At 37.1% G+C, this 26,948-nt stretch overlaps 1 protein-coding gene across 1 annotated transcript in view; it reads right to left on the reverse strand.

Moving 5' to 3' along the window:
* Nucleotides 1-26,948, reverse strand: part of KCNK3 (potassium two pore domain channel subfamily K member 3) — an 834,865-nt gene that overhangs the window by 282,858 nt on the left and 525,059 nt on the right. The gene's annotated exons all lie outside the window — the stretch shown is intronic.

A 26,948-nucleotide genomic window follows, 5' to 3' on the forward strand; every position in this document is an offset into this window, starting at 1 on the left:
TCCTGAACCCAATGTTCAAAATGAATTTTCTTGTGGTTCCCTTGTGAAAAATTATTAGTTCCCATTTGACCACAGTTAATACTGTCCATGGGAGACAACACTGCTGCTTGCCGAGGATTTGGTAGTCCTTCCTCATTTGGGCCAGAATGAGATAGGAAGTGATGTGTATTTAAGCACAGTTAGAGTGTTATACTGTGGTTTTGATAAAGTCTGTCATTTTACCAGATGAAAGTGCTTACCTGACTTGTTTTATTACTGGATTGTTTTATTATCATTTCAAGCCACTGTATTTTTCAGCTTTTACCACTAACAGGTACAGGCACGAAGAATCTGAGGGTATTGCTACTTAATGCTAGAAGTCTAAACCTCAAAATGCACTCTCTCGAGGCACTCCTTAAAATGGAGAACATTGACATCTGTGCAGTGACAGAGACCTGGTTCAAGGCTCCAGAGAGTACCACTGCATTACCAGGCTATAATTCATACCACACCTTTCGGCCACCTAACCTGGACCGAAACACTAAAGGTGGAGGCGTGTCCATATTCATTAAGGATATCCACACCTCCAGGCTAGTTGCTCAGCATAATGCATCCAAGATTATCCAAGTGCAACTAACTCTTGGCAAGACCGCAATCAAAATTGTAGCTTGCTACAGATCCCCCACCATGCCCCAGGATTCCCACTCCTCATTTCTTAATACACTGGAAAATATGAGGGTACAACCTAACACCCTAATAATGGATGATTTCAACTACCCTATCATTAACTGGGAAAACTACTCATGTACCAACTCTTGTGCTCAAAGTTTTCTGGAATTCATAAATTCCAATGCCATGGATCAACTTATCCACACCCCCACCAGGGGCAGCAATATCCTAGACCTGGTTATTACCAACATGGGCAACCGGTGCTCCACACCAGAGGTCAATTCCTCATTGGTCAGATCCAACCATAAGCTAATCACCCTAGACATCCACATCCCTCCCCCACCCCCCATTAGGGAAACCACAGTAAAAATTTCTCCAAAGCCAACTTCACGCTTCTTAAGACAGAAGTGGCAAACTTCACGACACCCATGCTGATGGACAATAGAGGTATGACTGTTGAATCCTACACAAATGCACTTTATAAGCACTTACATGAGTGCATGGATCATGCAATCCCTAACAGAACCAAGATGCTATCCTCCAAAAAAATGAAGCCAATCTGGTGGTCCCCTGCCATAAACAAGCTCTACAACAGAAGAAAGAAACTGTTGCAAAAAAGAGTAAAATCCCATGATTGGAGAAACTCCCTGGTCAGCTTCAGTAAGATGCTGAGATCCCTCATAAAATCCTCCAAATCTAGTTATGAAAACAAAATTACCACTGACTCTAAAGACAGCCACAAAGCATTCTATAGCTATGTCAAGAATCTCACTGGCAACACTCAGATCTGCTCTGAGTTACAGCACAATGGCACTAAATATACAGAACCAACGGATATTGCCAACATCCTGGCAGATAGGTTCAGTGCTAACTTTACCCCTATGTCATCCCCTAAAGGGCCCATGTCTATACCAGAAGAATGCAAAGTTCCTGTAATCACAGCTGCACAGGTAAAAAACACACTATCCAAAGCCAAGAACACAGCATCCATGGGACCTGACGACATCCCAGGCTGTGTTCTACATGAACTACAGAACGAACTGGCACCCCACCTAGGTACCATGTTCAGTCATAGCCTCACCTCAGGCTATGTGCCCACTGAATGGTGCACAGCAACAGTTATCCCACTCCACAAAGGGGGAGCCACCACAGACCCTGGAAACTACCGCCCTATTAGCCTAATGAGCCTGGTCTGCAAGGATATGGAGCGTATCATCATGGAACTTATAAATAATGACATTGGTAATCTCCAAACTCAGGACCCCACCCAGTTTGGGTTTGTAAAAGGCAGATCATGTCTCCTAAACCTGACAGACTTCTTTGAAGCAGTCACCAAAGCCATAGATGAGGGTAAGGAGGTTCACACAGCCTATCTAGATCTCGCCAAGGCTTTTGACACCATCCCCCACTCTGGAATTATAGATAAACTCACTAAACTAGGTATAAATCCCTATGTCACAAGATGGGTTGCCAACTGGCTCACTGACAGAACCCACACTGTGAAAGTAGCAGACTCCAAATCCAGCTTCAGATCAGTGACAAGTGGAGTACCACAGGGTTCAGTCCTGGATCCTCTCCTGTTTGGTATCTACTTCTCTGAAGTACAGGCTAACACAGAAGGTCTTTGGCTAATGAAGTTTGCAGATGACTGCAAACTAGGAGCCATAATCAAAACTTCAAAAGATGTGGACATCCTACAAAAGGGCCTTGCTGAGACAGATGCCTGGTGTCAAAGCCATGGCCTCAAGCTCAATGCCAAAAAGTGCATTGTCATTCCTTTTGGTAAAAACTCAGTACCCATGAACTACCACATAGGTGGTAGTCTACTTAACACCGAAAGTGTGATAAGAGACCTTGGGACACAGGTGGACAGTAGTCTCTCCTTTGATAATCACATCACCACAGTAGTCAGGAAATCCTTCTATGTGGCACACCTCATCACAAAAGGTTTCTCATCCAGGAAAAAAGAGGTCATTGTTCCCTTCTACTCATCACTCATTAGACCCATTATAGAGTACAATGCCCCTTTTGGCATGTACCTCACAAGACATCTACAATAACTGGAAAGGTCACAGAAATACCTCACAAAGTGGATTACCGGCCTCAAAGAGATGCCCTATGCAGACCGTCTTAAAAAACTGCAGCTTTACTCCATTGCATACCGCCTACTCAGAGGCGATCTCTGCCTAGCACACAAAGCTATGTCAAACCCAGAGCTTTTAGACATGCTCCACTTAAAGAAATCCCAATCCCTACGAGCTACACGCTCTAGGGACCTAAACCTCATCATCACAATAAACAGAACATGCTGGAGGGATATATTCCTGTCCCAGAGACTTCCCATACTTTGGAACAAACTACCTATCTATATCAAACAAAGCTCCTCATTAGCACTGTTCAAGAAAAATCTTGATGATTGGATGGGAGATAGGAAATTCACCCCGGGGATCATTTCTGTGGCTCTGCTCGACAGTGGCACAGGAAAATAATTTTCTTGGGTGGCGAAAGCCAGGGTACCTTTGGCTAGGCTTATATAGGCCCTAGGGCCACTAGCCTAGTACCTACCTATGAACCTATGAACATGGATTTTGGTCTTTTCTACCTTGGACTGGACACTTATTTTTGGGTTACGTGTTTTGGTCAGACATTGAAGTGGTAATTTGGTCTTTGGAACACCGCCGAAAAAGGCACTATAGGGGTAGCAAGAACCTTGGTCAGTATCCAGAAGCCCAGTGGTGACAGATGCAGGCCATCTCTGGCACAGCAAACCTACATGGGAAAGTGGACTATGGGAGATAAATCTACAGTAATATAATTTTTGTCAGCCTATTAGCAGTAGGCACACTGAGGCACTTTACTCATGTTCACTGGCAACCATCTACATCTATCATACAAGGTATATACATGTGAGATGTGTAAGTACTTAGAAACTTTGGAGGCAATCCTATCTAAACATGCATTCCCAGTAAATCACAGGATGTCAGTATACACACACACACACACACACACACACACACACACACACACACACACACACACACACACACACACACACACACACACACACACACACACACATACATACACACACACACTTTCATTTTGCCAACATTCCACTCACCATAAATTAAGCCCTGTATGCTCAGGCATTTAAGAGATCACTCCCTAAGCCTCACAACTCAAATTTAACATGCTAAATCCTCATCAACACAAAAACACTCTACTACCTGAAAATACCTTAACATCTATCACAAGATCTGTAAGGAAGAATCATCAAGCAACCCTAGTCCCCCACCAGCTACTACACATGGTTATGCTCGAATTAGGGTGCGTCCATAATAAATCACACAGACTTACCATTCCCCATAACGATCAAAGGAAGGGTAATAGTTGTTAATATGTTAGATTACTAATGCACTCTAGACTTTACCCCAGTGCTAACATTTACTTTATTTTATAGATTTGACAATTGCAAATAGAAAGCCCAATGGACTCTGTACATATTGTAAATAGTTATTTTTATTTTCTTTCAGTTAATTTGTTAGTTCTATTTTGGAAAAGGATATAGGAGACAAATTTTAATTGATTTATAAATGTGAAATCTAATACTACATTATATTTTAATTAACGGTTCATGAAAAGTCTAATGTTATATTCTTTTTTATTATTTATTGTTCTCTTTATACAGTCAATGCAGTTTTATGGAAAAAAAATGTTACCCCAAGTAAACATGATGGTCATTAGTCATGTAGGTGGAATAACTTGAGGCAAGCATTCTATTATATGAAGAAAAATATATCTGATGTACTTGAATATGGATTCAAGGATGATATGCATCTAGTTTTTTTTTCTTATAGACATTTTTGTCTCCTTACAGCTACACATCAGCTCCCACCAGGGCATTTCCTCATCAGCAGGCAATACTATTCCTCCTGTGGACTTACTTCAGTGCATACTCAGAGCTGGGGAAAATATTATATTCCTCCTGTGGACTTACTTCAACCCATGCTAAAAGCTAAAAGCTTGAGAGAATATTGTATTCCTCCTGTGGACTCACTTCAATCCATGCTCAAAGCTGGTGAGAATATTGTATTCCTCCTGTGGACTTACTTCAATGCATGCTCAGAGATGGTGAGAATATTGTGTTCCTCCTGTGGACCTATTTCAACCCATGCTCGGAGCTGGTGAGAATATTGTATTCCTCCTGTGAACTTATATCAACCCATACTCAGAGATGGTGATAATATTGTATTTCTCCTGTGGACTTACTTCAACCCATGCTCAGAGCTGGAAAGAATATTATATTCCTCCTGAAAACTCAATTCAAGAAATGCTCAGAGCTGGCGAAAATAGTGTATTCCTCCTGTGGACTTACTTCAACCCATGTCTAGAGCTGGTGAGATATTGTATTCCTCCTGTGGACTCACTTCAATCCATGCTCACAGCTGGTGAGAATCTTGTATTCCTCATGTGGACTTACTTACATCCATGGTCAGAGCTGATGAGAATATTATATTCTTCCTGTGGACTTACTTCAACCCATGCTCAGAGCTGGTGAGAATATTGTTTTCCTCCTGTGGACTTACTTCAATCCATGCTCAGAGCTGGTGAGAGTATTGTATTCCTCCTGTGGACTTACTTCAATCCATGCTCAGAGCTGGTGAGAATATTGTATTCCTCCTGTGGACTTACTTCAATCCATGCTCAGAGCTGGCGAGAGAATATTGTATTTCTCCTGTGGACTTACTCCAACCCATGCTCAGAGCTGGTGAGAATATTGTTTTCCACCTGTGGACTTACTTCAATCCATGCTCAGAGCTGGTGAGAGTGTTGTATTCCTCCTGTGGAATTACTTCAATCAATGCGCAATGCTGGTGAGAGTATTGTATTCCTCCAGTGGACTTACTTCAATCCATGCTCAGAGCTGGTGAGAGTATTGTATTCCTCCTTTGGACTTACTTCAACGCATGCTAAGAACTAGTGAGAATATTGTATTCCTCCTGTGGACTTACTTCAACACATGCTAAGAGCTGGTGAGAATATTGTATTACTCCTGTGGACTTACTTCAATCCATGCTCAGAGCTGGTGAGAATATTTTATTCCTCCTGTGGACTTACTTCAATCGATGCTGACAGCTGGTGAGAATATTTTATTTCTCCTGTGAACTTACTTCAACATATGTTCAGAGGTGGTTAGAATATCGTATTCCTCCTGTGGACTTACTTCAATGCATGCTAAGAGCTGGTGAGAATATTGTATTCCTCCTGTGGACTTACTTCAACACATGCTCAGAGCTGGTGAGAGTATTGTATTCCTCCCGGTGACTTACTTCAATCCATGCTCAGAAATGGTGAGAATATTGTATTCCTCCTGGGGACTTACTTCAACACATGCTCAGAGCTGGTGAGAGTATCGTATTCCTCCTGGGGACTTACTTCAATCCATGCTCAGAGCTGGTGAGAATATTGTATTCCTCCTGTGGACTTACTTCAATCCATGTTCAGAGCTGGTGAGAGTATTGTATTCCTCCTGGGGACTTACTTCAATCAATGCTCAGAGCTGGTGAGAGAAATGTATTCCTCCTCTGGACTTACTTCAACACATGCTCAGAGCTGGTGAGAGTATTGTATTCCTCCTGGGGACTTACTTCAATCCATGCTCAGAGCTGGTGTGAATATTGTATTCCTCCTGTGGACTTACTTCAATCCATGCTCAGAGCTGGTGAGAATATTGTATTCCTCCTGTGGACTTACTTCAATGCATGCTAAGAGCTGGTGAGAATATTGTATTCCTCCTGTGGACTTACTTCAATCCATGGTCAGAGCTGGTGTGAATATTGTATTCCTCCTGTGGACTTACTTCAATCCTTGCTCAGAGCTGGTGAGAATATTGTATTCCTCCTGTGGACTTACTTCAATCCATGCTCAGAGGTGGTGAAAGTATTGTATTCCTCCTGGGTACTTACTTCAACACATGCTTAGAGCTGGTGAGAGTATTGTATTCCTCCTGGGAACTTACTTCAATCCATGCTCAGAGCTGGTGAGAGTATTGTATTCCTCCTGGGAACTTACTTCAATCCATGCTTAGAGCTGGTGAGAGTATTGTATTCCTCCTGTGGACTTACTTCAATCCTTGCTCAGAGCTGGTGAGAGTATTGTATTCCTCCTGTGGACTTACTTCAATCCTTGCTCAGAGCTGGTGAGAATATTGTATTCCTCCTGTGGACTTACTTCAATCCTTGCTCAGAGCTGGTGAGAATATTGTATTCCTCCTGTGGACTTACTTCAATCCATGCTCAGAGGTGGTGAAAGTATTGTATTCCTCCTGGGTACTTACTTCAACACATGCTCAGAGCTGGTGAGAGTATTGTATTCCTCCTGGGAACTTACTTCAATCCATGCTTAGAGCTGGTGAGAGTATTGTATTCCTCCTCTGGACCTACTTCAACACATGCTCAGAGCTGGTGAGAGTATTGTATTCCTCCTGGGGACTTACTTCAATCCATGCTCAGAGATGCTGAGAATATTGTATTCCTCCTGTGGACTTACTTCAATCTCTGTTCAGAGATGGTGAGAGTACTCAGAATCCTGGTGCAGCAACATCATATTGCTGCCCTGGAGTTTTTTATACAAACCATTTTTCTCCCTTGCCCTGTGCATACCTGTCTTTGTCCTTATATAGACGTGCAATGAGGACATGCTGCCATATCATCCCACCTCAGTGATGACTCAGCCAATGTTCCACACCATTCACACTTAGGACATCTCCCCTGCATGCCCCTAGATGCTAGGGGTCCAGTGCAAAAAGTGTACAAGTGTGAACACTTCCTTCCCACCAGGATAGGTTCTTCTCTTCTTCTGCCAGTGACTCATATGTCCAAGCTGCTAACTGAACCCGGTTCACTTCAGCCATTTCCCTCCGTATCACTGTACCAGTTTCTTATATACATTTAGTATTGGAGAGCCTTCTTCCTTCGGCGACAATGATGCCACAATGCAAACAAAAAATAGTTGACTTCTAGAATTGGCTTAATGTTTCATATCATTCCAAGGAGTTCAAAAGGAATCAACAGATAATGACATAGTATATTGGCCAACTGCTTTGTTAAGGATGGTCTGCACCTTTCCCATCAGAGCATCTAGATACTGGGATAGACCTCCTGCCCTTAGTGCCGTTTTTTAGGTACTGTGTGTCTGCTACATTTTCCCACTTGTCCAGAATTAATTTAATTAGAATACATTAAAAATAGCATTGCTCATTTCTACAAACCCCCAAAGAAATACTTTTTTCAGAAACATTCCTCTTCCTTGAAAATATTGATATTGGCATCACCACAGAAAATACTTTCACTACAATGACAGCACACTTTCACTTCTTGGTTTTAATGCCAACCATCATTCAGACCCTTGACTAAGAATGTGTTTACTATATGTTGTTGTGTATCAATATTACTCTGAAATTCCATTACATTTAGGTTTATACAGCAAAGTGATGAGAGGGTTATCTTCCACATTCTAATTTTGATAAACAAGTTTTTTATACTGTTGCCATAGCTTCTAAGGCATTGCAATAAATTGTAAGTCAGGAAGCAAGGGCACTTTAAGTATGAAGCAGTTTTAACTAATGGTTCAATCAAGGATTTAACTGTTTAATTGTTTAATTATGTTGAATGTGAGTATAAAATTGAGGTTTTTATGGCTGTTGAGTCGTCTGATGAAGTTGGGACATTGGTCTTGATGAAAGCGCTTACAATAAATTGTTATTTGTTTAGTTTAAAGCAGCTAACTTGCTTTTTTGTAGTTTTTTACAAAGTTAGTATAGTGAACAGTTTGTAGTTGTTTGTAATGGCAAGCGAGGCTGAAAGTACTTCACAATCTTTATTTTCTCAACATGATACTACTTCAATCAACGGTACCTCTGAAGCGAATGCCATGGGGAACCTTACTATTTTAGTACAGCAACTGCTTAACCGAGTGGATGTACTATCTAAAAACATTGAGGAAAGAAATTATGGAAGATTCCAAACTTCCTCTAGGACATCTGAAAATCTGGGAGCATGCGGACAAGGTTTAACATATGCAAATGTTTCTAGTGGCTCTTTGAATCCTGGGCCGAGCCGTTCTTCACCTGGAAATAGTACACACATTGCTATGGACTCAGGTATGGTACCTTCTAATGGAGCTAATGTGCACAATGACCTGAATCCTAGTTTAAATGAACAATGGACTAATAATGCTCCTAACACAGTGCCTAATATGGGGTAATATTTAAAAACTACCTCATTTTTTACGATTACAAGTTCTAATGGTAATGCTAGCAGCTCTACAGAGTCACCTATATTAACTCAACTTACAGAATTTGACACTAAATTGTTCAGGTGTCGGAAATTGCAACTGGAAGTATCATACTTCCGTGAATGTATCACCAAGCGTATTGTCCCTAAAGGGTTGCGCCAACTGCATTATCCAGTTGGCCTTATATATATAAAAAAAATCTCCTGCTCACTGTGACTTGATCGCCATGGATTTGAGTTTCTAGAACTGTTAATTAAACAATATACAGTTCAAAGTGATGCACTAAAAACCGAACTCGAATTTTTAGAGCATAATATTACTACTAATCCAGAGTTTGTACGCTATAAATATGACTATGCTCATATTTATACTAGCATTGATTCTAGTATAAATAAAGCAATAGAGATAAAAAAGAAGAAAATTTTCCGTGACATCAATGAATATTCCAAAGGAATAGCTTACCCCCACCTCCTGATGGAAATAAACCAATCAGTAGTTTTACCGAGGGGGAACGACAACACATATTGGACAATGGAGCTAATGGGGAGGAGTTTGAAGTGACATAAGGTGATTTAAATGACCAACCACAAACAATAACTTTGCGCCGAAGTTAAAGAATAAGACATGGCAACTAACAACGAGCAGGTACACAAGGGAATGATGGTAACAACAGAAATAATCAGGAGTTTTGGGGACGCCAGCAGAAACAACAAGGCCAGTGGAGGAGCAACAACAAGAACCGGGGAACGCAACAGAGACGCCAGAATTATGCCAAAAGATGACAAGGGAAGAACAAAGTTTGAAGATACATGTGAGTTCTTTGCAAGATTTTAAAATATTTAATTACACTGTTCTGGACATTGATGTAAATATGATGGATACTTTTGCTAAGGTGCTTACCTTTGTCCCTGATAGAAAAGCTGATCTTGCAAAGACTATAGTGGACCATAAACTGTTTGTAAGGAAATTGAATCTAACAACTTTGATAGGGCCCAATTCTTCACTGAATAGTAGTTTTAGGATTTCAAGTTTATTTAACCCACCCCTCCATGAGTCTCTTGCTTTCTTTGAACATGTTTGTGAAATGGATTTAAGGGCTATGTTTGACAGCAAAAATAGTATATCACTGTATAAACATAAAACACAAAGAAATTTTACACAAGAATAACTTGACTTTTTGCAGTTGTTAAGATTGTGTCACATTAGGGCTATGACACCGGACAAAGGAGGAGGGTTGGTGTTTATGAATCAAGATATGTATATTAATAAAATGCTTGAACATTTAAGAAGTGAAACTTATGAACATGTCAGCTTAAATGAACTTAATGGGGCATATAAAAGAATTCACAATGTTCTAAAAGATCTGTTTTTGGAAGCAAATATTACTATTGACATCCTAAAATATTTGAATATGCCAGCATCAGTTATACCAACTCTATTTGGGTCTCCTAAGATACATAAAGATTTAAATGCTCCACCTCTCAGGCCCATAGTAGATGGGAGGGGGTGGATTACATATGCATGTGCAAAATACATAGACAACAAATTGAAGCCCATTCTAAGAACTGAAACACAAATTTGTTCTGATTCTCGGGGATTTTTAGAAGGCATTAACAATTTAGAATATAATAATGAGTTTGCCTTCTTAACTGTGGATATAAAGGAACTCTATACCGTAATTCCACAAACGCTTGGAATACAATGGGTTAGGGAGTTCCTACATTTAAAAGGAGCTGGAAATTTGGACATCTACGTGATTGAGACATTACTAGAACTAGTGTTATCAAATAATTTCATGTACTTTAATGGAGACCTTTATTTGCAGAAAACAGGTGTGGCCATGGGCTCACCCTGTGGTGTCAGTTTTGCCAATTGCGTAATGGCATTTTGGGAAAGGCATTTCCTTTTTAGTAATAACATCTACAAGGATAATGTAGCATGGTACACAAGGTACCAAGATGACATGTTTTTGTGTGGAAGGGCCAAACAAGCATGGTAGATGAAATTATTACAAAAATAACCGAGTTTACCAACTTCTTAGAATTTACATACCAGGTGGAAATGGACTCTATCAGTTTTTTAGACATTCGGATAACCAAGGATAAAAGTAATAATAGGTATAGAACAACCATTTATAGAAAGCCCACCTATTCAAATGCCTTTCTGCACTTTACAAGCTGTCACTCATATTTTCAAAAGAAAGCTGTTGTAAGGGGCCAAATAGTAAGGGCAGCCAGAATGGTTTCTGCAGATAGTGATTACATATTGGAATGTGCAAATCTGAAAGACATGTTTCTTAAAAGGGGGTACCCAGAACCTTTCCTTACACATATTATAGATGAAGTTAACTTTAAAAGAACTTCCGGCCATTTTAGACGCAAGGTAACTACAGGGGTGATGGTATACAAAATCCTGTTGAAACAGAACACATGGGTACTCAACCAATAACAGTTAGTAATGTAACAGCTAGTCTATTGATTACATATTACTTAGACGTTAGTTACATTAAGGACATCATACTGAAGAATTGGACTATAATCCTGGAAGATAACAGAATTAATAAAGTGTTGGAGTCACAACCACATTTCACATATAGAAGAGGCCCAAATTTGAGAAGCCTTTTAGAAATAGACAGAGCCACAAACATACATTTAGAAATGTTATGGGTAAATGTGGACACTGTCAGCACTACAAGTACATAAAATTAGGAAAGCAGTACACCATTGGAGATAGACAATATGTAATAAGAGGAAAGTATACTTGTGATTCCCATGGAGTAGTATATGTGGCATTATGTGAATTCTGCCCATCATTTTATATAGGCAAAATAGAAAGAAAGCTGAAGCAAAGAATTTATGAGCACCAATATAATATTCAAATGGGAACTCTGACAAACGCCCTGGCTAAGCACATAGCCAAGAATCCAACACATAAGTTTGTCTTTACAGTAATTCAGAAAGTTGAACCTAATCTAAGAGGGGGACCATGGGAATTAAGATTAGAGGAATGTGAAGTTATGTGGCAAATTCGGACATAAGCACATACACCCCCTGGGCTGAATGAATATGCTTCTATAAAATGTATATTGAAGTTGAAAGCACTTTCTAGATAAAATGTTAACTTAAAGAATATGTTTTTAATCTAATACTTTCAATATTAAGTTTATTAGATTAGTATAGGTTATATTTATACATAAATTAATGTTTATCGTATCTAACTTACATTTTACATACATTTTTAGATATTTAATTATTTATGCACGTCATGGATTTCATATGGTATTTACATAATGAAAGATAGTTAGGGTCCTTTAGAGGTGCCTATCATTTTGTCTGACTTTTCTGAATTTTCGATATTTAGATTGAATATAAATACAAACAAAACATTTTTGTAATACTATTTTATGATTTTATAATATTTATTAGGGTTTTTTATAACATGTAAAAACAAGTTTTTTATACTGTTGCCATAGCTTCTAATGCATTGCAATAAATTGTAAGTCAGGAAGCAAGGGCACGTTAAATATGTAGTAGTTTTAACTAATGGTTCAATCAAGGATTTAACTGCTTAATTGTTTAATTATGTTGAATGTGAGTATAAAATGGAGGTTTTTATGGCCGTTGAGTTGTCTGATGAAGTTGGGGAATTGGCCTCAATGAAAGTGCTTACAATAAATTGCTTTTTGTGAAGTTTAAAGCAGCTAACTTGCTTTTTTGTTGTTTTTTACCAATTTTGATAAACAAGGCAATCTGCCATGTCATGGTTAATTACATACTTCTCAAGTGTCCCTGAATTTGCTGAATGTCCCTGGTGTGTGCCTCATATTTTTCCCCTGTCCGTCATAACATTTTTGATTTTCTGGCATATTATTAAGGAGTACAGTCAGTCAATAATCCCAGGCATTAACGTTTCATACTTCTTAGTGTTCAGAAAATGCATTTTGATGCAAAACTTGCTTTTCTATTAACTTTTTGAAAGAATCAGTTTTATTTAAAAGTTGTCCATTATTCTGGTTCTTTGTAGCACCATTATTTTTGCTTTTGTGTGCGATTCTTGAGCAAAGAAGTTAAGAATTGGTTTAGCTATAAAAACCCTTTTAAGACACCAGCTGCCCATGATGACTAACTTATAAAGCTTGAATCCATTACTGTTGAACCAAATAGTGTTATATTCCATTGCTTTATATTGCAAGACCTATATTACAGTAAATAAATATGCACAATGCTCACTAGACTTCAACAGTGTCAACTCACTGGAGTAAATAGTGCTCTCCCCTTCCAGAGGCACAAACGTGTTTGACTTGGTCCTGACAAAAATAACAACTTTATCCTCTGTACCTATTGCAACCTCATGAGAAGTCAAATAAGTGGCTTTCAACATGTGAACTGAACCGTGGATGACCTCCAACTCCACTGCTTTTAGGGACTTCTTTAATAATAACTGGCTGAAATTAGCTGATGTCCTGACACAATACATGCTTCATAATCATGGTTTCACAGATTCATAGGTAAGTACTAGGTTAAGTGACCTTTGGATAACTTTAAACCTATCCAGTTTCCCTTTTTGTGCCCGTATTAACCTATTTCATTTGGCTAGCAATTGATCTTTTTTGTCCCATGGTCAACAATTAAATATTACCTCGGATGAGAATAAATGGAATCATATCATAGATAATTTTAGGGGAACCACGCATGGGATACAACCTTTAGGAACTGCATCTGTCCATTTGTAGTACAGGGGGCAGTCCTGGGGTACATTATCTGTCTCCCATCCATAGATCCAAGTTCATAGGTTCATAGATTCATAGGTAGGTACTAGGCTATCAGTCCAAGGGCCTACGTAAGCCTAGCCAACAAGGTTCCCTGGCTTACGCTACCCAAGAAAGTTATTTTCCTGTACCACTGTTGAGCAGAGACACAGAAGTGATCACCGGGGTGTATTTCCTATTTCCCATCCACTCATCAAGATTTTTCTTGAAGAGTGCTAATGAAGAACTTTGTTTGACATAGATGGGTAGCCTGTTCCAGAGTATGGGAAGTCCCTGGGACAGGAATCTATCACTCCAGCATGTCCTGTTTATTGTGGTGACAAGGTTTACGTCCCTAGAGTGTGTAGCTCAGAGGGATTGTGATTTCTTTAGGTGTAGCATGTCCAACAGGGTTTGACATAATTATATGCTGTGATTGAATATGGACAGGGATGAACTTTGTTTTATGTGGATGGGGAGTCTGTTCCAGAGCAGCAGTATCGTTTGGAAGATATATCTGTCCATCCAAATCATTCTGCTGATGTTGAAGAAGAGGTTTAGATCCCTAGACTAAGTATTTCTGATGCATTTGACATGCAGATGTGTGATAAATCCATCAGTAATGGGTCAGAGGATATCTTGTATACCAGACACAGATCAACTCTTAGCAGTCTGTAGGATACCAGGTATAGTGACAGGGGTTATGACTTGATCCATGTTGGATATGTTGTTTAGGCCTTGTATCCCTTTAGTAAGGTATGTCTGTGGACATTTCAGCTGTTGCATGTGTCTTTACATAGACATTTTCCTAAGGGGCATTATACTCAATGATTGGTCTAATGAGGGCAGAGTAAAGGGGTTAATGACATTGCTAGATCTAGACACAATCCCTTTGCTTATAAGCTGTGCAATATACAAGGACTTGCTTGCAAAAATTGGCAAATGTTAGTCAAAAGTTAAGTCACTGACCACATAAGTTACCACATCCCAAACAACTGGGTCACCACTTAGGAGTGTATTGTTAATATGATAGCTTCCTGGGGTAGATTACTTCCCAAAGGATAAAATAATACATTTTTGGCATTTAGTTTCAGTCCATAGTTTTGATACAATTTATTTATTTGAGACAAATCTTCCTGCAGGATGGCTATGCCATTTGGGGTTTCAATGGCTGTACTTAGCATGCAGTTATCTATAAACTTACTCAGCCAAAGCCCTTTAATATTGGCTAAAGAGGTCCCATCACAGAACCCTGGTGGGCTCTACTGTTGACTGGTCTCTTTATGGAGGTAAGTTCCCCTAATTTGATTTCCTGTTTCCTAAATGTTAGCCAGGTGACAGAGAGGTATATTCTTTCTACCCATCAAAACAGGTGTTCCCCAAGGTTCCATACTGGGGCCATTATTTTTCAACATATTTGCCAACAACCTACATTTTGCCAAATGTCATCCACCCCCCCCCATACAATATGCTGAGGACTTCACATTAATCTGTTTTGCTGGTAACATAATTACTCTACATGTCACGCAAGAGTCATTTGCATCAGCTGAAAGCTGGCTCAATAAGATCCAGCTTCTACTCAACCCCCCCCAAAAAAAAAACAAAGTTGTTGATATTCCTCCCAAAAGCCCTTAGAAACATCAAACAAAATTTTCAGTAACAGCATCTGATAACACCTTTGTAGAAATCATCCCTCATATGGAGCTACTAGACATTGCAACTGACAATAACCCAAATATTTTTCTTACATGTGAAACAGGCTATCAAAAAAATTATTAAAATTTGGGGTACTCTATAGAAGAAAAAAACTACTAAACTGATTTATCCAGTAAACTCATGGCCTCTATACTCCTTCTCCCCACTTTACTACATTGTTCCCCAGTACTGCTTAACTTTTAAGCTTCCACCCAAAACAAACTAAAACAGTGTTACAATAAAATAACAAAATTTACCACTAACTCATCAAACAGAACCCATCACTGCTTAGCCCTAAAACAGCTTGATTGGCTTGACTTACCCAAGCAACTCACCTTAACACAAGTACTCATACTCCAAAAATGTATATTTAAACAAGAAGAAAGTAAAACCCACTTGACTTATTTCACACGTACAACCCTGCTAGACCACGTTGATCTGTAAACAAAATGTTCCTCACTATCTACAAACCAGACCTGTCAGCAGGGACCTCGTTCTATTCCAGCTATGTAGCCCATTCTCTTTCTTTATCCCTTAAATATACCGGAAACCGGTATATTAATCTGACAGCAAGAACTGTATACACACAGCCCTCTAAACAAATGCATGATCACCTGCTGACTATAACTATGCCTTTATCCCTTTACATTCACTAACACCTCCATATCTTATCAGGTAGTAATGGCTTAACATCAAAAGAAGCTCTCAGTTTTATGATACCATATTACTAACGTATGCTCTTCTGCCTCTTCAGCCAACACTTACTACTATATATTTTCCTGTCTTGTGCCCTACAATAACATTCTCATCTTTCTAATAATAAACTTTCTCTCCATGTCCCTAACTTTTCTGCCTGCTCTTTGCTCCTCTTCATCTCATTTTATTGCCCTGCCTACTATGGCAGAAGAATACTCCTATGTTTTTTTACCTCCATACATTATTAGAAATATAGTCAATATTTTGAATAACTATGTAATTTACTTGGCAAAGGCTCTCCACTTCTGCAGTGTGTCTAGCTACTTGCAGTATACATATTGTATTCGTGATTGCAATTTATCCCAGTCATACTTCTCCAAATGCATTTCAATCTGTTTGTGACATTGTGTGTTGTGGGGACTTTCTTCCCTTGTATATAATTACTTATCAGCTACTGTAAAATGTTTTTTAACAAAAAGACTTCTATATTGAATTATCACCTCTGACATAGGCAGGCATACATTGATATAAATAAAAACAAATCATATTTTCTGTTGCAAACATTACCCATCACTTCATCACTTTTAATCTTCCATACAGGCATTGTCAAACAAACATTACATAGCTCATTCAATTTCTACCTTCCCTTAAACATCATTCCTCCTCCAAAACATCATTTATTAATTTATTTATTTATCTGTCTTTCTCAACAGGAAAAAGTCTGACTGGTTAAAACCCATTTTTGGTGCAGTTCCAGGGAGAAAGCTCCACATTTAAGTTACACGATGCATATTTATAATTGCAGGGTAAAACATCTGTACACGAGTTCATTTACATGATTTTTAAATATTTCTTACATGAATACAACGTTTCAGCACAAAAAAGCAAGAGAGAGTAAAATATATTGGCTAATTATTGAATAGAAAATAAATACAAAAATAATAATGCATGTATTTATAGCATGATGGCTGCAGGGAAAATATGAAATTGGCATGTTTTTGACGTTGATGTTGGCAATAATTTGCAGACAGACAAATAGTAATGTAGCTTAAAACTTGATGATAAGAGACATATGAAAGGGGAAATTATGGGAATGAGCAGGAGGATAAATGGACAGAAAAGGAAACTGTAGTTGGTGGTGTGGTGCATGTGAAAGAGGAAGCGGCAGAGTTTAGGAAATTGCAGGAAAGTGCAGTATAAGGTGCAAAAGACTGGGAAGCAAAGTGGCTGTGAGAGTTAGAGAAAAGTAATCTGAGTAAAGCTAGTCAGGGAGCAGGAAGAACAGAGCCATCTTTGGCATAGGTGCTGTTTTCTGATAAGGCTCAAGGCCTACAAAACTGCAAGCATTGTTGGTGACTCTCTGCTGGTTATTTTGAACACCCATCCTCCCATTGATCTGCTTTTTAAACTGCCGCCCTTACTGTAAATTGAACTTTATAAGCCCCTCCCTTTCTACACTGCAGTTTATATTTGGAATTATTTATTTGCCTTTCCTTGTGCTTATTTAAAAAAAAGTGCATTTTACCTCCCATCGTTTATTCTTCTGATTTATTTGCTCTGAATTCATTAGCTGGATAGCAGTTAAATAAAGCAGTGTATTGTTGCACTCTATCAAACTATTTTCTGTGTTTCTACATCAAGAGGACAGTGGATTTTCCATCTAGTGGAAATGGTTGGTAGCCTGATCTGTACAGGTTAGGAAACACACTACAGACTCCTGCATTTAGTTGTTTTATTAGCTGGAGAAGTTATGAATCAGCTTATCTTGCTTGTAGTGCCTTTATAAATTCTGCACAATTGAGTGGCTCTTGGCTCATTCCTACAAAGTGAAGTACTTTTTTTAAATAATCACACTTTTATAAGCTGTTTAAAGTGCACCACTGTTATCTTCAATTGCCTTTCCCTAAGTGTGTTTGTCATAGCATTTCACTCTGGGTACTCTTTTACTGTACGTTTATATTAGGAGAACTGGGATTATTCGTCTAGAGGCTGTAGGTGTTTACCTGTTCTGTCTGAGTTGGGAAGTATGCAAAAGGGCTCTAAGTATAGCCAGTTCCATTGGTCAGAGGGCTCAGTAGTCTGTTTCCTGTGCTGGTAGAAATTCAGCACACTTGCATGGAGTTGCTTGCTGTGCCTCTGACCTGTACAGATGCAAACATCTGGAAACATTGCTTATGTTCATTATACTGTGAAAGTTTACTGTGCTGTTTACTGTTTTTCTTGCACTTTCTTTAAAGTTTAAAGCAGCATTTTCAAACTGCTGTAAGGGTTGCTTTGCTGTTCTGCAATGAAATACATTGTATCAAGTTTTTCTTAGTATTAGGCATCTGTTTGAGGTCTGTTAACACTTGGACTCTAAACCAGTCATTTTACATTAAGAGGGTCAAATTCTGCACTCTTGTGGCAGGGGAGGGCTGATTTAACCTATCTGAGCTGGTAATTGTTGGTAGAAAGCTTATTGTGTGCTTACCAGATTGGCCTTAGGGCATAGTTAGTGTAAAGCTTGTTATTTTCTTTTTGTATACAAGACTCACATTTGCAAGAAGCTGCTCTTTGTGTAGTAATGGCCATGAAGTGTAACACTTCATGAGGGTCAGAGGAGACTCCATTGTGAGACACATTGATATCCCTCTTACCAGGCTGAATAAGGGGAAGGTTACAGTTAATTGCCTGTCAGTGGCCAGGATTCACCAGATCATGCAACACTCAGGTCACTTACCTCAAAGTACCACTATGACTCATAGTCCATGTGGTCAGGAATGACCTGAGATGTCTCATGAGCCTAACATTGAGCAGTATTCTATACACAATACCAGCAGAAACTGATCAACTTTAACAGAAATTATTTTACATAGGTCAGTCAATACAGCACAGTGTAAACTTTTCAAAATTGTATCCAAAACACACTGAATCTTTATCTAAAAGATAATTAATTAATAATTTCTATTTCCTACAGTTCCATTTGTTTCACAATAGATTTGTAGATCAAAGTGGAATATGAAAGACATTTCTTTTTTGGTTTAACAGTCTTGCAAATACAGCAGTAGTCTCAGAATACAGTAAGTACTCTTAAACTGTCTTGTCATAGATACAAATTATTAGGCAGTTTGTATTCTCTAAAATATAAAAAATTTGGATGAGTAAACTACAAAATTACCTGGATTTAAAGGTATATTTATGATTTTATCCAACAAAAATATCATCTATATCAGTTTAAACACACGCATACAAAATTGGTGTAAACTATTAGACCATAATTTAGTAATTATATTGGAATTATTTAAAACAAACTAATTATGCTATTTTGTCTACTACTGATAAAGATGTAATACTGAAGTCAGTCGTGTCTTTCGGCTTTTCTCGGTTAGGGGTCGACACAGCAGAACTCTACTGAAGTCAGTAATAAAACATATTCATCTCCATTTTTGCTTTTGACAATTTGCTTTGAAATACTTTGTACATAATGTTTGTTATCCTTTTGAATTGTCGAAAATATATTTCTATCCTTGTTTTAGAGCTTTTCTCCCCCAGGCCTCCACTGAAAATGGGCATTTCCGTTCCTACATAGATTTTCCTGGTAAAAATAAATAAATACATAAATACATTTTTTTTGTAAAATATTTACTTGGAGATATTTACATTGTACCTTTTGTACTCTACATAGGACTAAGAAAAATGCCAAATGAAAGCAACAGTCATTGCTAGAGGTGTACCTAGATGATTAAAGTGTATTTATAATGTATTTTTTATTAATGTGACCTAATGTCTGAAAATCAGATAAGCTTCAGTATATTTTTATTCAGTTTCTGTGGCCATATATTTTTTATGTAATTGAACACTGGTAATTTTTAAAACTCTCAGATTCCTTTGCCTGTTTTAATGACTAGACCAAACATCTCTTTTGATGTCTGTCATACAATTGCTATAAAGGCAATAACAATAAATTAGAAAAGTATATTTTAGCCTGATTTTGTGACTTGATTAATATAGCCAGAAAAATTTGTAAGCAAAGCATTAGAATCATGCAGATGTAAACTAATGATTCTATGAGTTCTGTCTGAAATTTATATTAGTTTTGGAGATATATAATTGAGATATACCATAAAGTCTTGCTTCTGGTATAAAACATGAACATTGCTTAAATGTTGGACTATACTTAACGGATACTGGACATGATTTATTTACTGTATAAATGTATATCCTTTATAGGATTAGGTATAGTTGTAATATCTGCCGAGATGAAATATTAATTGCATTATTCAAATGTTAATTTTTGATAAGTGCTGCATGAATGCACTTTGACTTCTTCCCATTTCAATCTGGTATCCATAATTGTTATTTGGTCAGAAACTTGGAATGGATGCAAGAATATAAAAAAAAAATGCAATGGAAAATACAGTTCATAGGTTAGTACTAGGCTAACTGCCCTTATGGGCAATTTTAAGCCTAGCCAGTTACCCAATCTCAGAATCAAACCCTGCACATTGTGTTTCTAAGGTAAGCACCTTAACAATTATGCCAACCTCCTTCTGCAATATTTGCAGTAAATATTTTAGCAGAAAGTTGTAAACTAAAAGTATTTAAAAGAATAGTAAATGATAAGAAACATGAGCACTTTCATTATCTAAGTGGTCATAAAGTTTTATTTAGTGGTGCTGTAACTTGATCTGTTTTAACAGCATCAGGAATTATGCTGGAGTCAGGAAGAAATGTGAGCACAAGTCATAAAGCTGTTTTAGTGGCTGACAGGTGTATTAGATATTCTGTACTACAGAACACATACTCATTAAAGGCAGGGGAAAGAGTATTAACAGAAAGTAGATTAACTGGCGGTATCATGACAAGGTTAGAGCTACTTTGTTAACAAGTTTATGCTATCCAAAATGTAAAAACAAGTCATTTCACATCAGCTAGTTGCTACATAAAACAATTATCACATCTCCTCTTTCAGTTCAGTTCATCTCTAGTCCATAAGCTTTTCTCTTTATGGGACATTATTTGACAGGTTCCTTATTCTTACTTAAATGTGTTCCACGTATATGCTTCTTCTTTGGTTCTATGTATTTACCACTTATGATTTAGTTTTAATATTTATTTTATTGGATATAACAAAATAAAAAAATAAATGAAAATCCTCAGATGAGGAAAAAAATACTACAATAGAACAAACTGAGATATTTATTTATAATAATGCCTTATTATTTATTCATATAACTATATTCTTCATAAGAGGTACTTTTACAGCAGTTTATAACTGAAAACACTTATTATCAAGGATCACCAAATCATCCTGGCCTAGTTATTGTATTTGTACTTTCTTCTTGAAACGCGTTCCATGGTACAATCTTGCGACATACTTCTTGCAATATGTCTTTTGTTGTTCTGCTCTCAGGCCTTTAATTATTCATGGCACCAGTCCCTACTGTTTTTCTTTTTTTTTAATTTGTACTACCTTGTCATGTCTTTATTAGTTGATAACACCAATAACAATAAGGAAGAAAAATGAACACTTTGAACTGCAACATTTTATCAAATCCCAAGTTCATTAACTCATTTATTATCTATATTTCAGTTTTTTTTAAAATATCATCAGTATTGTAACCCTTTTTTCAAAATCAGATAAAAATAAGACCAAAATATATCCTCTTATGTGCCTACGTCCTGTTGATTACATTGTCAACATGTTACACCAATAACTGGCAGTATCTTTTACAAATATTGTGATGTATAAAAGTAGTTATGGAGACATTTCAAGTAAACATTGTAACCTGGCATGCCTTAGTAATATATCATGGCACCCAACAAATAGTTTTCCAATCTTCTGTGGTAGGAGCACCTACATTATTTTCTCACCCTTGCCTTAGCTCAATTATCATATTTTTTCAGTTTAAATCAATGCATTATAAGCCTTGCTTAATAACCATATAGATAATGTTATCTCTCCCATAGCATCCAGAGTAAGCACTCAAACAAAGAAATAATAAAATGGTGCAAAATCTTAGGACATTTATTCTGTATGAGCTTCATTAACTCCAACATTTAAGTTATATTTAATAGCTCTTCATATCCTAGATTTAAATATCTAAAGACTAAGATAGTCTGAACTGTATGCTTCTAGGAAATCCATTTATCATCTTCCATCAACTGCTGCCAAAATGCAGCCTTAGTTCTTCTTTCATAGAAATAGCACAACCACCACTCCTCTGGTAAACCAACCTTATTTTATCTGATGCTGAAGCATAATTGTATTACCCTTACATTTATTTTCTTGCTACTAGATGGTTTACATACTCCACTATTTGCTTCAGTATATAGGACAAATCTTCATTTCTTAGTCTCAGCCAAATGCTCCTTTCTAAGACCCCATATATGTCTCTCAACTCTTTTTGTCCAGGCAAGAATTGTAGTATAAGGTTTGGTTTGCACGATAACTCATAACTATTTAAATATTACCCTTACTCTGTTGTTCAACTAGTCCAAAGGTCTTGTAAATGACACTTTATGACTAGCCTTTAACCAAATCCCTAAACATTTATAGACTGATCTCTCAAGATGCTTCCTGCTGAGTTTCAAAGAGACCATAATTCATTTTCTGTGCCCTAAAATTCATTTTCGTCATTACATAAAGCAACTTTTCAATATCCCATTCAGGTATACTTAAATAAATTAAAATATTATCTGAAATACATATGTCTTGAGTTCCTCTCTCATTATCTTATATCCATTTACATTTGATATTTTAAGTAACACTGCTGATGTCTAGCAATAAACATACATCAGCAGTGACAATGGAAATGCCAGTCTAGCTCCCTACCACGAGGCGGGGGTGCTTATGCCTTGGCCTTATTGTTCTCTTCTTTCTATTTACTTCTCATATAAGTTAAAGGAATTCATCCAAAAACCCAAACTGTATCAGTGCCTTCATCACATGAACCATTCTAATCTATCAGCAAAAAAATGAAACTGAATCCATGAAGGGTGAAAATAAGATTTTATTAAGGTGAAACAAACTTCATACAAGCTAATAAAAAAAGCTTTCACAGAGCTTTTGCCTAAAATCCTTCTTCAGGTTTTGATAAATAACCATTAAAATTTCATACTTAAATTTACTTAAATTCATCCCATGACTAATGACATCACTTCATAGTGAAATTCACTCTAAAATTAATTCTTAATGTTTGATTTCATCGAATTTCTCTTTCAAAATTGGTTTAATACTTGTACAACCATTTATTTAATTCAGGATGATTATGTGTCCTAAACTTACTAATCCATTTATATTCCTCTTTTCAGTGGTGTTCCTTATATCCCCCCAATGCTCTCCTTTATTCAATGTAAAATCATGTTCTCGCCCTTTTTCTCTGACATATTTATGTAGCTCATTGCTTTCTGCCTGTCTCCTTATATCAAACATGTGATCTTCATTCTTTAACTTTTGATTTCTTTTGCCAATATAGTTTGCTGAACACTGTGCACATGTTGCTATATAAACTAAATTTTTAGGGTCTATATTAGATAGTCGAAGTTCTGTAACTCCAAACACCTAATGGTCGAACCATTAAGTTCGAAGTTACAGAACTTCGACTATGCAAAAAAACAAAAACAAAATATAAAACGTACAAATCAATAACTTGTTGTGAGCAGGGGGGCAAACCCACCTGCACCCACCACCCCCGCTACTTAAATATACCAACTCCAAGACTGCACCACATTGAAGTGAATGGAAACCCCCGCTTATGGAGATTTCCATTGAAACGCTCAAACTTTTACAAATTTGAACGTATAGTCTCGACCATATGTGGTTCGAACTTGTAAAAGTTCAACTATGTGAACAGAACCCAAAGTTTTACTATGACAGTCAGCAAATATATTTAACATAAAGGAGTATCCTGCTATTGGATGCTTTATCACATTTTTTACTGATATGTCTACATAATGAACATGTTGCACATATATGTCCTTTTTTGCTGATGTTTGCTTTCTGATATATATTTAACCTGTTCCCTATAGCATAGACTGTTTTAATGTCTGAGATCTATTACAATAGCACTTTATGCCCTCAGGTATACATTGTCTGAGCTGTGGGACATACATAAGATGTATGAATGTTTTTTTCATAATGTCCATAATTTTATGTGTCTTTACATCACATGCCAATGCACATCTCATCTTATCTCTATACTTTGAGGTTCACATTTTTTCTGTTGAGAAAACTAGTCTTTCTTTTTCATGCCTCTCATTGTTAACTATGGTTTTTTTTGTTACATAAGAATACTCTTATTATAATGACTGTTTCCTAAATCCTTCATCACATTATTTAACAGTGTTTCCAATAACCCATCCTGCATATTTAATCTTGATATTCTTAACATTTGTCCTTTTGCTACATTTTAAAACATATTTGGAGGTGCATGGTAGACCTATACAAGTTTACCCTTCTGTTTAAAAGCCATTGTGTATAAAGCACCTTCACTTGTCTTACTTATAATTTCATCTAGGAAACTTATACTTTCATTTAAAACTTCTTTTATAAAAGTTAAAAATACTACAGTACTTGTTAAATAACTGATTCATTTAACTTCTAAATTGTCCCTGCCCATTGAAAAAATATGTGTTCTACAAACTTCTTATAAAAATTTAATCTGATAAATATTATTAACAACTTTTATTTTGATTTTATTAATGTTTATTAATGCTAAGGGACATGGAAGCACTGGAAGAAAATGAACATGCATCTTATACTATGATGCTGTTTTCTAAAAGTGAGTGCAATTTATAAATGTTATAAACTAAGATGGAGTGTATATTAAATGTTAAAGAGAATGCACTGTTTTGTTTCATGGTGAGTCAATTGACAATATAATGAGAAACAGTAATGAAGAAAATGACTTTGGAATATTAAATAAATTGTTATCTGACTGGAAATTAAGATACAAGTGCTTATGTATCTACAATGGCAACATTTAAATCCTGACACTTATTTACATCTACAAATAGTACCATAAGGACTTAGTCTTAAAGATACCCACGTATAGAAATGAATATCCTGAGCTCTTGACCCATTGGCAAACCATGAATACCCAGTTCGGACTACAGTACATGAGATTAATGAACAACTTCTTTCAAATGTTGGCAAGAACTATGAGGGATGATATAAACCAATTGTGCTGATATATTAAATGATTTTAATTTCTTGGATAATCAACAATTAATGGATAATGTCATTGAATGTGTTGCTACTTTGAAAACTGCTGCAAAGAAATGTAAACTAAAAAGACATAGGGGTGACTTTAAGACACCATGTATTTAATTGGCCAAAGGAAGAGACACTGATGCACCAGAGATAGATATACATGAGATGACAAGCAGCTTAAATTAATTAAAGTCAATTAATGAAATAACAGCACGGTACGAAGCACCAATTATAAATTCCAATATCGTAACGGAGTTGGACCTTTTGGATTATCCTCTGTTACAGCAGGAACTGCTTCACCTGCCAGCAAAGACCAAATGAAGTTGTAGCATAAGAGGAGAAAAGAAAGGGGGGCAGAGGAAGGGGTTTCCAAGCTCCAACAACAAGAAGCTGCCCAAGACAATAAGCAAGGTAGATGTCAACATGGTTTATAATTTATCATAATGTACTTTAACAAAGAAAGCAGGAGCAGTTTAGGGATAAGGCCTAGCTTTTAAACCAGCTTCCACTGGTGATATACCATGCGTGTGTTGAGTGATTTAAAGTCATATACTTGTCAACTGAATCTACACACATTGTTTGGCAATCAAACTGATTATTCAACTCAGACTTAAAAGAAGTATGTTTATACCAGTAAGCAATCCCTTAGTACAACTATTTGAAATGGCATATGGGGATGATATTTCTGAACTTTATTATGGACATGATAAAAATAAAATGATAAAACATTTTAACTTAAATAAATTAGAAAAATATCTTCTACAGTCAGTGGGGGCAAGTAAGAATATTTTTTATAAAAAAATTGTAGATAAAGGTGGAAGGGTAAGAATTTTTGGATTCACAGTTTTACTTAGAAAATATTTATGAACCGTATTAAGTATCCACAAGAAAACTTGAATCTGTTATCGCCATATCTCTTTTTCATTCTCTCTTACTTACTCACAGAAGTACAAGTCAATGGTACTTTTGCCAGAGTAGAGCCAAAGTTAAGATAATGTGGGAATACATCAGCACAGCAATGCATGATTCAGAAGAATGTGCTACCTTTTGCTTACCTGCCTGCACCTTTGCTTGTTGTGAATTTCAGGAGTATGCGTCCATCTTTAAGTCCCTGTGTTGTCTCATCAACCCATCTGTTATTTTCTGCTGAAGCAGCAATGTATCCTAGTAACATCAGCTTTGACTTTTATATGCTGGGATGGTGAACACTTCTCCAGAATGGGTTTCTTCTTTTTCTCTTAAACCTAAATACTAGCACTGTTAATGGCATGACTGGTAGTACATTTGGTGCAGCAGGTTGTGGGTTCTATTGCTAGGCCAGGTAGGAAGATTGCTGGCACTGAAGTGATGCACTCCTGAGTGTGCTGTTCTCCAGATGAGACATTAAATTAAGGTCCCATTTTTTCTGGGTTGATGGGAGTGCAAGTTGATGTAAAAGATCCCAGGATGACCATAAAAAAGAGGAAGGGAAGTTTCATGATGCTCTGGCTAAATGTTACCTAGCAGTATAAAATATCACCTTGGGGACCATTTTTTTCATGAGGTCACTAGGCTAGTGGGATCAAGCCACTTAACAAAGGATAAATAAATAAACAACATAGACCTTGTGGCATTGCAGCACAAATGATGAATGACACCTCTTAGTTGGACAGTAGTATAAAATGCAGTGATGAT

The sequence above is a fragment of the Protopterus annectens genome, chromosome 2.part1 (genome assembly GCF_019279795.1).
Source record: "Protopterus annectens isolate FY-2018-M chromosome 2.part1, PAN1.0, whole genome shotgun sequence".
Taxonomy (NCBI): domain Eukaryota; kingdom Metazoa; phylum Chordata; order Ceratodontiformes; family Protopteridae; genus Protopterus; species Protopterus annectens.